The following is a 13,304-nucleotide window of genomic DNA, read 5'->3' as shown; positions in this document are numbered from 1 at the left end:
ACTTACCAAAGGCTTTTAGAATAGGTTTTCTAAGAAATTCTCTTTTTCTTCACATATTATTCTCTAATAGTGCTAAACTGAAAGAAAATTCCTTTCATTTCCTAATAATTATATTCAAGGACACCTCCCTGAGAATGTAGAATTTGAAATTAAGAACACCTTAATTTCCTATTGTGCTTAAATATGTCTCATACCACTGCTTCTTTTCCCCTCTATAATCCTTCTGCAGAAAAGTAATTCATGAGAATCTGCTCATCAAGCCAAATTTTGGAAGAAGTCAAAGACACAACACTTCAGCCAAATGAAAAATGAACGTGTGAATTACGTACTCTAATATATTGTATTCCTCTCCTAAGTGGTATCACTTGAGGATGAAAATTTCATCATGAGGAGTCCAGTGACTTAATAATGGAAAATGCCTCTGCTCATCCCAAAATGAAGAATAATTATTTCCTTTCATGCTTGCTTTTGTGTGTTAGCATTATTTTTATAATTAATTGATTTGGAATTCTGATCCCCAAACTTCACCTGGCTTTGTCCGCAGTTCTTTACAACTGACTTATTCTGTTATTGTATTTCAATGATTGTGCTGTCAAAGGAAAGGCTTGTAACATCTAGATGAAATCTAAGTTCTCATTCCAAAGTTTGGAGACTTGTCATTGTTTTAAATATATTTAGGGGACTTGCAATCCTAATATTTCCTTCCATTGCAAGGTAGGGTATTACACTGATGATGATGATATTTTAGTCACATTAATAAACCTTGTGCTTGGAGATTCCCTGCACACTTGTGTAAACACATACATTATAGGTATAGATATATAAAATGACACTCACTTTCATCCTCAAGCCACAAATCAACACAAAAAAAATTTTCCCATTTTAAGAAGTGACATGTTACACATGTGTAAATGATCTATTTAAAAGAATTTGGGTGACAGTCCGGTGTTAACTCTTTCAGGGCACTGACTGATGGGTTGTGTTCCACTGGAAGAGTTATTTATGTAAGAGATCATGGCATCCTGACAAAGAAAAGAATTAATGACTTTTCCTTGAAAAGTTAATAACTCTGTAAGTGCAAACTTAATAACTTTATAAATGCAATAAGATGTGCAAACTTGACAAGCAGGTGAATATTTTAATAGGTTGTTCTGTGCTCTCAATTGAATTATTTAATACATCCAGTCCTATTTTCTCTTTAATAAAGCTTTGAAAAGCAGGCTAAATAATCCAAAAGAAATTTCTAGGCATGAAATTAAGGCTTTGTAACCATAGAACTATCACTCATTTATAGTAAAACTTAAAAAGTCATATAAAAACAAAGGAGTACCCTCCTGCAATGCTGTATTTCCGAATTACTAAAAATCCTTGTGGCTTTTCATTGTGTGATAATCAAGTAAATAATATTATGTACATATTTGGGCCTAGCAGCTTAAATTTTTTTTAAATAAAGTACAAAATCTAAATCTTAACCTTCTTGTTTGTTCTGAGAGTGTTCTTGTGTTGAATTGACTATTTAACTGAAAATAAGAATATATATTATTAAAGTAGTTTAACTGTATTATTGGGTTAATCAAGTGAATTACTCAAGCACCAAGGCAACTTTAAATGTACTTTTTTCATAAAAATAAAATGTTGAACCAAGAGAGAACAGGGAATTAGGCTTGTCTCTAAAGAAATTTGCAAGTCAAAGACAATAGACCAGAGTGGCTGTCCCATCTCAACAAGAGTAGGAGAATTCAGAGAATAATTAAAGTATGAATTGCTTTAACCTCTTGGAACTTTTCCAGTTAATTTCTCTATACTTCCATCTATGGACTTTTCACATTTGAACTTAATGATTGTAGAAAGAAATCACCTTTACTCTCTTTATATTTTTATAATTAAATCAGCCTAAGATTATAGATTAGAGTAAGGAAATTAGTAAGATTGTAGTAAGGAAATCTTACCTTGGAGGCCAACGTGAATGGTTCATGTTGAATTTCTTAAAATTGAGACTGAAGTCAGGGTGATTAGAAAATTTTATCCTGAGGCCAGGGTGTTTGCTTGTCGGTGTAAGCAGAGGGTCTACATGAGGGGGAAAGAATGGAGAAAGGTGAGAAATGCATGAGGGAGGACCATAGGGAGCCAAGGAATGACATGGAGGAAGGGATATTTTAGTATATTAATATACAGTAATAGATCAAGAGCCTTCTGTCTTAATTTAAGTATTTGTCTTATCAAATGTAGCACATTTCTCATAAAAAACTCCCAAGAGCAAAATGTCATCCAAACAAAAATCAATACAAAATTCTACCCAGTATCACGCACAGGCCTGTTACTGTGTCAACCGGTACCTATCTAATGAGTATATTGTGCCCTCAGCTGTGTTCAGCTATAATATGTACACTGACAACTAACCAATAACCCACTTCCAGCTTCGAGATTGAAACATGTAGTCTGAATCCTCACAGCCCTCATGCATATTGTCCTGCATTTACTATGATCTGAATCCTATCCCCTACTTAACTATGAGTCCTCAGGAGTAGGGATTTTAATTCATTTTTGCAACTCCTATGAGGCTTCACAAAACATGCTCTTATCTCATGATGCCTTTCTTAATATTTAAAATGACGCTATTCATAATGGTATAAAGGCTTAGTCTGGACTGGTATAGAAAGAGAATCAATTTTGGATTCAGATCAAACCCTTACTTGTTTATCCATATAACTTCAGTTTCCTTATCTGTAATGTGAGTATAAAACTAACTACATCCCAAAAAGGCCTTGACATTCATGTGAAATGAGGTGTATAGGCAGTGCCCCAAACCAGGCAGGTGCTTTATATAGGACAGCTCTGATTAACATCATCTGTGATAAACTCTTCCTTACTACCAGCAAAGCAGCATAGAATTTTGTGGCCAATCCACTTTAACTGCCCTGTGGAAATATTTAGACTTTAAAGGCTGTTCCTGTATTACTTTTTGCCATCTTGCTTTTTTGTTGTGCAAAACAGGAAAGCTAGTATTTCTTATCTTTCATTGCTGGAATATTACAATGTGTTTTCCCTGATTAGATGCATGAAATGACATCAGCTGCCTTTTAAGATGTCAGTTTGTCATTAGTAACTTTAAAATATTCTTGAAAATAAAATATTTTAGTATATGTGCTGCCGAAGCGAGCACTTGAAAATAAAATAAAATATTCCTTGAGATTAAATGGAAAAAGTTTGTTTTGAAGACAATAGATTTAGAGAAATTGGATCTCAGTGATAAAAGGAAGTAATCTACTAATTTTCATCATTTTAAAAACATCCAACACTCTCTCACTCACTGTAGGGATTTTTAATTGGAAAAAAACACCTTTCCCTCTCATACATCTGACTTGCTTTCTTTCCCTTCTTAGAGAATTAGTTGGAAAGCATATAGAGATTCAGAATGTTATGAAAAACATTCTTGTCATTTGTGCTTAACAGCTAATAATAGAACCAACCTATAAATTAAGTACCGCATAACTTTTAAGTGTCAGTTACAGTGTATATACTTTACCTCAAAGTAAAAATTTCCTCAAAGTAAGAAGTCGCTATATTTTGGATATTAAATGATTAAACTGACAGAAGCATAGCCATTCTTCTCAGAATTACTGATTCTAGGGGTACCAAGTGACTCAAGTGGTTAAGTGTCTGCTTTCAGCTCAGTCATGATCTCAGGGTCCTGAGATCAAGTCCCTGCTCAGTGGGGAGTCTGCTTCTCCCTCTGCCCCTCTCCTCACTGCTTGTGTTCTCTCTCTCTCTTTTTTTGGTATGAGACACATACCAAAAAAAAAATGTACTGATTCTATTGACTTTTAAACCCAGAAAGTTTTGATCATTTTGACATACTCTCTTCAAAAAGAGAATTCTCTTCTCTAATTCCGTGTGCTTCCTGGATTCATAAACCTTCCTAAACTGTCTCTTCTCCCTAAGTGACCTGTTTGTGATTATAACAATGATTTGTTTCATTTTGCTGCATAAATGTGAACACTGGCAGTATATATCTTAGATTTTAAGGTCTTAGCAGAATCAAGATTGAATTTTTTTCCTTTTTTATTACCACAGCATCATAGTACAATTTTGTATTCAATAAACATTTTACCATTTAAATTTATTTTAAACACAAACTTCATGGATAATGATATGTTAACATTTATTGAGCATTTACCATGTGCCATGTGTTTTAAACATTTAGTGTGATCTTCACAAAACCCTTGAGATAGACACTAGTTTATTCTTAAAAATGTAGAAAACAGTATGTTTACTCCTAACTAGAAAAAAAAATACAGGTGCATAAATTAATAAGTTCAGGAAAAAAGTGCAGCAATATTCAATAATGTCTTTTTTCTTGTTGTCAAGAGGCACTAATTTAAAATGAGGTGGTACCAACATCGCAGGATCCTGTTGAGTATCTGTAAGCTAGAGCTCTATGTTAAAACTGAATACCAGCAACATCTTGATGTCGCATCATTGTCCATATCTCAGGAAACATGTTTTTGGGTGTGCTCAAAATGTGCTGTGACTTGGCAAAAATCATCCTTGAAAGTTGAAGGATAAATGTTTCAAAGAAACTGCAAAACAGAAAAATTCATGAGTAAAATAACCTGGTCTATATACTTCAAAAGGAATGTGATCCTATTTTTTGAATGTGCTATGGTCTTAACTATTTTTTTCATATTAGGAGATCTATCAGTTTGGTGCAGTGTGAGGTGCAGGTGATCTTCTGTGAGCTCAACAAATTTTACATCATTTAAATCCTTGTTTGAAAGACTCAGGCACTTCTCCCTCTTAGAAACCCAAGGAAGCAGTAGCAGAGTGTCATCCCAACAATGGAATGCTGAATATCATGCATCTGTTTTCCTCTCAAACTAAGTCTACTAGAGGATAGTGTTTATTCCCAGATATCTGAGAGCCACCTCATTCCTCAGTGCCCTTGGTTCCCACAGGGGCTTATGAAGAACACCCAAAAGAATCCACCTCTCTCTTATTGGGCCATTTGAGCAAAAGGTACGGGAGTGATGTTATCCATTTTTGCTGACATATAACAGTTCTTTTTCACTTCTAAAGCTAAGCACAATCCTCTATGTAATGATAACCATGAAATGATTTTTTAAAAAAATATCTGATAGTTTGTTTTGATCTTCTCACTTCAGGGTTATTACAAAGCTTCCAATATATAGCAGTCCAAGTTCCCAGTCTTCTTCCCTTATTCATGTTCAATCCAGCTATACAGCATGACCTCTCATATCATGTGATTTACTCTTCTCTTGCTTGCAGGGTGTACTGTGAGAATCTCAAGGGCAATACAGAGGGTCATCACATCATAACTCTCTACTGGGCTCAAAATAGAGCCCACCACAATGATATATTATTCATACAGTAACTCTTCTTGAAATAAAAACTAAGGTAGACCAAGGGGTGACTGGGTGGCTTAGTTGGTTAAGTATCTGACTCTTGTTTTCAGCTCAAACATGACCTCAGAGTCATGAGATTGAGCCCCATGTCAGGCACCGTGCTGGCTGTGGAGACTGTTTAAGATTCTCTCTCTTCCTCTTCCCTCCTACATGCCCCCATGCATGTCTACTCTTTCTCTCTTTCTTTATTTAAAAAAAATTTTTTAAGCTAGGACAAAGAGTTCATGTATTTTTTCAAGTTTTCTGTAGACATACTTGGAAGTGAGAATGGTACTGTGTTTCCTGGTAGTTGGAAAAAAGTTTCTTAAAGTGACCGATACAGATTTTTGGATTTATAAGAATGGCTTTTCCCACAATTCTCTACTTGTATTGGAAAATGGACTTGAACTCTTTCATCTCGTTGCTGACCACTTGGATAGCCTTATTCTTGTGAGAGGTAACTTCTCTGTATCCTCAGGACCTGATGTGATCATGATTCTAAACCTACCCACACTGTTTGATGCCATCCATTTGAGTCTGAATATTGTCATTGCCTGAAACTACTGCTACATTATCTAACCCACCGGATTACATGTGGCTTTAATTCAGTCACACTGCCACACTTAATTGCAAGGAAGTGTGGCAAAAGTCAAGTCCTGTGCCCAGGAATAAAGGTATGCTAAGACCCAAAATGTAATGATGCTAACACATAGCAGTCTATTTTTTTGTTCGGATAATGGTGCAGAAATACTCCAGGTCAGTGGAGAATAGAGATTATCTTTTGCATAGTCATTTATGGATCTAAGCTGATAGCATCTTTGCCATTGTCAACACATGGTTTCCAAAATTTCCCTGGACATCACTATTCCAGAAAAGAGAAAAATAGTAAGTAGGAGCACACATGAGAGGTTTGATCCATCCTTCCCGTGAATCAAGAACTAAAAGGAGGTGGGTAGGTAATGGCCATTTCTCAACTTGCATTCTATTAACATTCTATAGTATTCAGTCACACTGCCACACTTAATTGCAAGGAAGTCTGGCAGAAGTCAAGTCCTGTGCCCAGTAATAAAGGTAGAATGGATTTTACTTGCTAGCTGCCAGTCCCTGCCACGACTCATGCCTCTAGTCATGACATATTCATGTACAGTCTTATTTTCACACATATATCACATTCTTCTCCCCTCTGTTACTGCACGTAGCTCAAAGCCCAGGACCTCTTGGTAATGTCCAGTTTTCTCATCGGGTTGATATGTAGTCCCCGATGGTCAGACAATCAAAAAAATAAGAAGGCAAGTTTTCTGCCCACTGCTATACCCAATACATAGTGGCAGAGACAGGCTATCTGCAATAAAAATTACCATCCAAAAAAGAGACGAATATGAAACACACATCAGTCATTGGTCCATGGCACGGAGAGAATCTGATAGGCAAACATTGTGAAGATTCCTGCCCAGGATATTGAAGTGTCTGCTGTTCTCTGTGGGAGTGCACTTTGCTTTTGGCTTTGCCCTTTGTATGTTCTTCTTGGTCATTAAATCACTTGGCTACATTTGAAGCAAGTGCTGAGCAGTGTGCCAGCTTGTGAGCTATTCAAATTTGATAACACATTTTCTAATGGTGCAAGGGTTGTTTTATAGAGAAATAGCCACAAGCTTTTTCAAGCCAGGCTCACACTTACTTTGGAGACAAGGAATCCCTTAGATAATTAAGTGACTTCTAGTCAATTTGTGTTTAATCAGTTATTTCCAAGACAAAACTATAAATTTTTTCATTTATTTGTGTACTTGCATTAATCCTTGCCTCTAACTGAGTGACAGCTCCTTTGGGGCATCTTAAATAATGGGCTATGATAAAAAGCAATATTCTCGATGTGATCTCAGCCCAAGGCTGAGTTCTTTTAGTTAATGAGAAGCATTGATGTCTTTTTCCTCTAAGTCTCTTTTCAGTCTTATTTGTCCTATTGTTTTAGGTCTGGAAGCATTTGCTTTCCCCAACACTCTGAGATTCTTAATTTCTTCTTGAAAATCAGCCAATTCTTTCCTAAACTCACTTTTTGTTATAATACTGTTAAAAGCAAATAACAATGAGCAAACACTAAAACTTGGGTTCTTTCTAACCATTCTCCTATACTCTAGATGCAGAAGGCATGTATCCCTTCCAAGGTATCATAGATACCACTCACCAATCATAGCATCAATAGTCCACTTTCCTGAAGGAATATCTCATTCTCCTGACAGTCAGATACCAAACCAATGCCATCATTTCAGGGTTTTGCTATGGTAGCATCTCTATTTCTGTATTCGACAAGCTAAATGCTATAAAGGTAAGGCCAAAATTTTAGGGCTCAGCACAATTAAAGTTGGTAATTTTGTTCATATAACTGTCCATTGTGAATTGGGAAGGGGAAAGGGAGTGATTTCTGCTCTGCACAGCTATTTAGGGTTCTAAGCTTATAGTTCCTCTTATTCTGCAAAGTCATCTTCCCAATTACCTAGCAGAGGGGGAAAGAATGAAGGATCATTCACATGAGGTTTTCTAGGCCAGACTGGCAAGTGGTATAACTGGTAACCTTCACTTACATGCGATTGGCCAGAATAGTTGCATGATTGCAACTAAAGATCATATAGAAGCTAAGATTTGTAGTTTTAGCCTCTATCTTCAGTAATATGTTACACAGGGGCAGTGATAGTTGGCATCCTTCTTTCTTTTTCTTAAAGGGAATATGTCTGAGCTGGTATGTCCATCAAGAGTAATGTTTTCTTGTAAGTTTTTTTTAATCCATAAACATTATAGTTTAAGAAAGCTCTTTCCTAGTTGCTAGGGGATATTTTTTCATCATTAGTTATTTAATCCTATCAAGTGCTTTTTCTTTCCTGCAGCTATGGAGAATTTGTAAATTTAAATCTTTCTTACTCTTATAATTATTACTTGAGTATGATTGCACCTGATTTCAAGCCCAGGTTTTTTTTTTTCCCTACAAAAGGATTTGGCAACTACTCATTAGAAGCTTCTGTGTAACATGGAAATGAAATTATGCATAGAAATGATCGTAATAAAGAAGAAATCATGGGGCACACCACCAGTGAAGTACCACAGTGTTCTGGGATTTGAGATGGAGGAGAAAGAGCATGTACAGCTGCAGGTTTAAAGAAAGACCAAAGGAATTGGAGATGAGAAGTAGATGACCAGAGTCAGAAAAACATAAAGCCTAAAAGTAGGGGTTAAGTTTGGGAGAGCAGGCTGGGGGTGGATCACAAAGTACACCTGATGAACCCTAATGCAAATCCACCTCTCTAGGTCATGTCAAAGTAGACTTTTCATTCAAAATGGTACCATGAGCATGCGACTCTATATTTTCTCTTTTCTAAGACTCCATATATTAATAGTAAAGGGTAAGAAACAAAATTGAAAGAACAGAAGAAAGAATAATAACAACAGATGAATATTTCAGTAAAGATCTAGAAAACTGAAAACAAATGAAATAGTTAACTGATGAATTAGAAAGGAAGAGGAAATGTGATTTGTGCAATAGAATCCCTCCCGCCCCCTGCCAAAACTGAATAAGCTACCTGATGATTTGTTATTTTCAGTACATTTTAAAGATTTTAAACACAGTAGGATAAGTGTGAAGAAATGAAGGTGTGAACAAAGCCAAGAGCAGAGACCCTGCAGAAGGGGGAGGGAGACTTCAGCCTGCATTTTCACTCCATGGTTGTCCAGACACAAGTGAAATAATATGTGAGAGATGGCAAAGGAACGTGGCAGAAAAGCTGATTTAGTCAAGTACCCCAGGTGCCTGGCTGCTGAAATGGCACTGTGATTAAAACAAACAAAAGAGCAAGTTTATTATTCTGTGAGCTCCTTGAGGGCAGGGACTGAGTTTATTTCAAATATTTTGTCTCTAGGGAGGGTTTTTGAAAGACTTCCATTGGTATGAAATGATCTCAATTATAATTCACTTGCCTGGAGCCGAGAGCCCTCCCTTGATAGTAAAGGTAGAGACAGGCATAGGGTAGGAACACACAGAGGAGGCCCTGCCTTCCAAATGATTTCTGGAGAGTGAGTACCTGTCATCTCAAGGACAGGGCAGATCCTGGGTCAGAAATCTCAAAAGGGCCATATGATGCTCTCATGCCTATGACATTAAGTTAAGATCAAAGGGTCTCGTGTTACAATGTGTAGTCCTCCCCCTCCCCATCCTTCACACCAGACACACCATGACAGTCTTGCTCTGGGAGTGAGGGTGAGGGATATCTGAGGTTTCATTTCTCCTGTCCCAAAAGAGACAGGATATGGCAGGGCCCTGGCCATGTGCCACATGCCTTCCCTTGGTAGATGGCAAAAAGACTGTCACAAATTTGTTGCTCGGTATCAGCATTTGAATAAACATATAACATGAACTCCCAAAGTGACTGCTCTGAATGTGTAAATTCTAGCATATTTTGGAAATCTCAGAACATTCCCTGACAGTCACATTATGCTGAAATCAGTTGGATTTAATGGCAAGGAATAGGGTCTGTTGAGCATTTGAAAGATTACAAATGGGTCCTATTGTAATTGCTCATTGTGTGTGTATATGTCAGTGGTGGTGACCACCCATAGGGGTGTATTTACATCTAATTTTAAGGTTTTCTTCTATTTTACATTTGCCCAACTTCCAAATTTTCTATAATAAGCCTGTATTATATCTTTAAAGAAAAAATACAAAAAAAATTTACTTTTTCTAAGTTAAAAGAAAAAAATCATGACCAGACAATTGCTAACCCATATTTCCCTAATAGATAGACTGCATTAGTCTACTTGGGATTTTACTTATAAATGATAAAAACAGTCCTCCAGATCTGTGAGTTCCTGGACTGTGATGCTTGCATGCCCAACACATTCCAGTGACTGTTTAATTGTGATTTACAGAAAAATGTGACTGTCAGTTCAAATTAGAGAAAAAAACTTCAGTCCTGCAATGGGTCTCCCAAAAGCTCTTCAGTTGAGATGGGTTTGGAAATAGAACTTGAGATGATCAACAGGTGCTTAGTGGTTTCTGGTTTTTGGAGATTTGGCCTTGAAATTATCTGCCCCTTAGAATCATTCTTAGAATTGAACTTTTTTTTTTTTTTAAGATATAATTTATTTATTCATGAGAGACACACACAGAAAGAGAGAGAGAGAGAGGCAGACACACAGGCAGAGGGAGAAGCAGGCTCCATGCAGGGAGCCCAATGTGGGACTTGATCCTGGGTGTCCAGGACCACACCCTGGACTGAAGGCCGTGCTAAACCGTTGAGCCACCCGGGGCTGTCCCTAGAATTGATCTTATACTCTGGCCCATCACTTCACAATGAGGAACATACAATTTCTCAAACTTCCCTCTTTCCAAGTCTTATGACTAGAGTTCAACCTAAGTTCACATTATCAGTTGATGAACATCACTCAGTGGAGCTTATTAACTGGGATTATTGTCTCAGTTAGGGTCTCTTCCAGTTGGTTTTGCCAAATGCTGTCAGTGCATCATATATTAGGAGAACATGTTGTTTTAGCCTCTACCTCAGTTACTCATAGGATGTCCTTGACCCTTCTCATGGTTCTTCTCTCATGTGGCTAGTGTTATTTGTAATAAATGTGCTCTTAGGAAAGCTAATAAAGTAATTTTTAGACCGTTTATCAACTGAAGTTGAGTAATTATTTACAACATTGCCAACCATGTGAAAATAATTTCCATTCTCATATGAAAGATAATATTAAATCAAAAGCAATCAGTTTAATGTAAGTCTTACTTAACCTAAATCAATTAAATTCTTTCTAGGCCTACTAAAGTGCAAAAGTGCTGAACATTTTAATTTTCTCAGATCAAAGTATCTCCATCCCTGAGTATTTTGAAATGAAGGAAAAGGAGTGCTGAAAAGTGACCAACACCATTTATTCTTACTACAAAGAATGGATGAGATTGTCAGGAACATAGTGAGAACCCACATTTTATCTCCCTACCTCTATTCTTATTTCCTACCCACCCCCCACCACCACAAAGCAATCAGAGTAATTTTTCTAAAAACATAAGACATACATAAAACATAAACATCTACTTCCCCTATTTAAAAGTCTCTGAATGGCTTCCCATCCCATCCAACTGGGATTCCCAGAGTAAAATCCCCACTCTTCAGCATGCTCTTCATGGATCTCACCTGTCCTTAAGCCCAATCTTTTTTTTTTTAAGATTTTATTTATTTATTCATGAGAGACAGAGAGAGAGAGAAAGAGAGAGAGAGAGGCAGAGACACAGGCAGAGGGAGAAGCAGACTCCACGGAGGGAGCCCAACATGGGACTTGATCCCCGGTCTCCAGGATCACACTCTGGGCTGAAGACAGTGCTAAACCACTGAGCAATCCAGGCTGCAGCCAATCTTACCTCTTCCCCCCCACACCCTCTCTAAATCTCTACTTTTTCATAGGCTTTAGCCACTGACTTTTCCTCCTAAAACTCTAATATACTATGCTTCTTCCTTTCTTGTTCTTTTTCTGCTCCTTGTCTCCTATCTTTGCTTGCTTACCTCCTTCATATAATTCCTGTCTCACACCTTCAAAACAGATTATTGATGGTTTTACTTTTGTCTGCATTGTTTATTACTATATCCTCAAAGCTGGGAATAGTGCGTGGACAGAAAAACAATAAAATTTTGTTGAATGAAATAAGTCTCTGCTGCCTACTCAAGGCAAAGCAGCTTCTTCTCTCCTTCCTCCATTAAATTCTATCTCATTTTTTCCCTTTATTTTCTTCATAGCACTCAACTTCTGGGACTATCCTCTTTGTTTGTATATCTGGATATTGGCAGGTCCCAATTCAATAGTAAACAATATTTAATCTTTTATTCACTTTTGATGTATGGCATATACATTTCCTATTACTTCCAGAAATCTAAGAGAGACAATAAAATCTCTAGTCTCTTTTGTTATTAAAACTATTTCTTTTTTTATAATAAATTTATTTTTTATTGGTGTTCAATTTACCAACATACAGAATAACACCCAGTAATCATCCCGTCAAGTGCCCCCCTCAGTGCCCGTCACCCATTCACCCCCACCCTCGCCCTCCTCCCCTTCCACCACCCCTAGTTCGTTTCCCAGAGTTAGGAGTCTTTATGTTCTGTCTCCCTCTCTGATATTTCCCACACATTTCTTCTCCCTTCCCTTATATTCCCTTTCACTATTATTTATATTCCCCAAATGAATGAGAACATACACTGTCCTTCTCCGATTGACTTACTTCACTCAGCATAATACCCTCCAGTTCCATCCATGTTGAAGCAAATGGTGGGTATTTGTCGTTTCTAATGGCTGAGTAATATTCCATTGCATACATAAACCACATCTTCTTTATCCATTCATCTTTCGATGGACACCGAGGCTCCTTCCACAGTTTGGCTATTGTGGACATTGCTGCTAGAAACATCGGGGTGCAGGTGTCCCGGCGTTTCATTGCATCTGTATCTTTGGGGTAAATCCCCAGCAGTGCAATTGCTGGGTCATAGGGCAGGTCTATTTTTAACTCTTTGAGGAACCTCCACACAGTTTTCCAGAGTGGCTGCACCAGTTCACATTCCCACCAACACTGCGGAGGGTTCCCTTTTCTCCACATCCTCTCCAACATTTGTGGCTTCCGGCCTTGTTAATTTTCCCCATTCTCACTGGTGTGAGGTGGTATCTCATTGTGGTTTTGATTTGTATTTCCCTGATGGCAAGTGATGCGGAGCATTTTCTCATGTGCGTGTTGGCCATGTCTATGTCTTCCTCTGTGAGATTTCTCTTCATGTCTTTTGCCCATTTCATGATTGGATTGTTTGTTTCTTTGGTGTTGAGTTTAATAAGTTCTTTATAGATCTTGGAAACTACCCCTTACCTGATACATCATTT

At 37.4% G+C, this 13,304-nt stretch overlaps 1 protein-coding gene and 1 long non-coding RNA gene across 3 annotated transcripts in view; one reads left to right on the top strand and one right to left on the bottom strand.

Moving 5' to 3' along the window:
* The window catches only part of GYPA (glycophorin A (MNS blood group)), a 31,824-nt gene extending 30,352 nt beyond the window's left edge, over positions 1–1,472 (top strand). For both annotated transcript variants that reach the window (XM_077846157.1, XM_077846156.1), the window contains exon 7: positions 230–1,472. The gene's annotated coding sequence lies outside the window, so the exon portion shown is untranslated. The remainder of the gene's footprint in view (positions 1–229) is intronic.
* The window catches only part of LOC144282475 (uncharacterized), a 134,612-nt gene that overhangs the window by 4,727 nt on the left and 116,581 nt on the right, over positions 1–13,304 (bottom strand). Inside the window, exon 5 of the long non-coding RNA XR_013350908.1 lies at positions 1,950–2,067. This is a non-coding gene — a long non-coding RNA (uncharacterized LOC144282475). The remainder of the gene's footprint in view (positions 1–1,949; positions 2,068–13,304) is intronic.

Source organism: Canis aureus, chromosome 13, assembly GCF_053574225.1.
Source record: "Canis aureus isolate CA01 chromosome 13, VMU_Caureus_v.1.0, whole genome shotgun sequence".
Taxonomy (NCBI): domain Eukaryota; kingdom Metazoa; phylum Chordata; class Mammalia; order Carnivora; family Canidae; genus Canis; species Canis aureus.
This window is presented reverse-complemented; position numbering and strand designations above follow the sequence as displayed.